Source organism: Epinephelus moara, chromosome 8, assembly GCF_006386435.1.
Source record: "Epinephelus moara isolate mb chromosome 8, YSFRI_EMoa_1.0, whole genome shotgun sequence".
Classification (NCBI taxonomy): domain Eukaryota; kingdom Metazoa; phylum Chordata; class Actinopteri; order Perciformes; family Serranidae; genus Epinephelus; species Epinephelus moara.
In genome coordinates this window covers 7475492-7477536 of record NC_065513.1, presented here as the reverse complement: position 1 = coordinate 7477536, position 2045 = coordinate 7475492, and positions in this window count along the sequence as shown.

Here is a 2045-nt window from a genome sequence, read left to right as displayed (position 1 = left end):
TTCCTGAGGTTTTCTACCGTTTTTTTCCCCGTTAAAGGGGTTTTTTTGGGGAGTTTTTCCTTATCCGCTGCGAGGGTCATGAGGACAGAGGGATGTCGTATGCTGTAAAGCCCTGTGAGGCAAATTGTGATTTGTGATATTGGGCTTTATTAATAAAACTGATTGATTGACTGATTGATTGATCCAACTTTTTGTGTCCAGTCATTACAAAACTCATTAAATGTGTTTAATAAAAATGCTGACAGAGCTGTTAAATTATGTTCAAATCAACAGGTGGTGCCAGCAGTTCCAAACAAGTGCACTGGCCACAAATTTTATGGTTTGCCCAAACATCACCACCCTGTTGAAGCATGTCCGCAAAATGTTTTTGAAATTGACCAATAGGGGGCCATGACTGGTAAAGATTTAGTCATGAAATGAGCGTCTGTCCAATGAAAATCTGTCAGTTATCCTCCATGCAGGTGTCATAAACTGTCAAACGGCTTGATCCGTTGCAGCTTTCAACTTTTGAAACCCCAGAATTGCTGCTCACGACTAAAGATTCATATTTTTATTTTATTATTTTCTATTCCATATTTATGTTTTGCAACAAAACATCAAAGCAAAATTCTTGTTTTGGAAAAACTACTTGGCAATAAAATGGATTCTTATGCTTATTCATTTGCCACCAAAACCACAAAATTGTTTTTATGCATTTTATGCAGTTTCTGAAGACAAGGTGGAGCAATAACCAATGAGTTAATTTATTCAGTATTATTTGACAAAGTCAGCAGAGGGGCCCTGATGTGACTATATTGTCCATGTTTCCACATGTGCTTGAACAGTGTAGATCATTTTCACATATTTACATATTGGTATTGCCATTACAATCGCCCAATCTTTGCTCCCTTTTATGATACTAAAAGCTGCAAAATCGATTCGGCACTTCCTTAGACTAAAGTATATTGAGTCGTATATCTTGGCAATACAGCTTGTATTCAGGTACCTTTCACATCCTCCTCACTGTGTGTCTGGGTGGTGGACTAAAGATAGCAGTCCAAGTCTTTGTATTTTAAACATAGTTGGACAGGAGGTCTTGACTCCCTCAGAACCGTGGGCATTAATTGCCGGCAAGGGAAATGTCAGGTGCTTTTAGCTTTCGTCACAAATGGTAGATGTAAAAAAATAAAAATAAAAAAGGCAAGGTGGGGGCATGTTAGCTGCTGAGAGCTCCGTTCAAATGGCCTATGAAACAGAGGCCTCTAATTACTGCACTATTCTCCCAATGCACAGAATCAACACCCACCTCCCCCTGCCACGCTGTTGCAAGCAAGGACGAATACAGTGGGAGTTATATCATACAGTGTGAAAGCAGTCAGTCAGCAAATGACTGTTCCCTGTACAAAGAGGCAATACCCCTAAATGCTTTCTCTTTGGTTTGCTAGGAAGATGTGAGGATGTAATGCCATCATATTCTACATCCTCAATGAACTGTCGGTTGAAAAGCAGATATAATAGAAAAATCTTAATCTGGTAAGAACAGAAATGTCATAGGCTGTAACTGAAACAGAGCTATATCTGAAATACTGAAATAGACTAGGAGTCCACAGTCAGGTTAACAGTTCTGTGAGGTTTTTACTTTGGCACAGGGGTGCTTACACTTCTTAGTTTAACATGTTAGCATGCTAACATTTGCTAATTCAAATTAAACACAAAGTGCAGCTGAGGCTGGTTTGAATGTCATTAGTTTTGCAGGTATTTGAACATAAACCAAAGTATCTTAGTATATAATGACGAAAACTGTGTCTGTGTGTCTGTTCCACGTTTTTCTCCTCACTGACTTGGTCAATCCATGTGAAATTTGGCACAGTGGTAGAGGGTCATGGGAGGATGCGAATGAAGCAATGTTACATCAATTGGCCAAAGGGGGGCGCTATAGCAACCGATTGAAATTGCAAACTTTGAATGGGCATATCTCATGCCCCGTATGTCGTAGAGACATGAAACTTTGCACAGAGATGCCCCTCTTCATGAGGAACAAATTTGCCTCAAGAACCCATAACTTC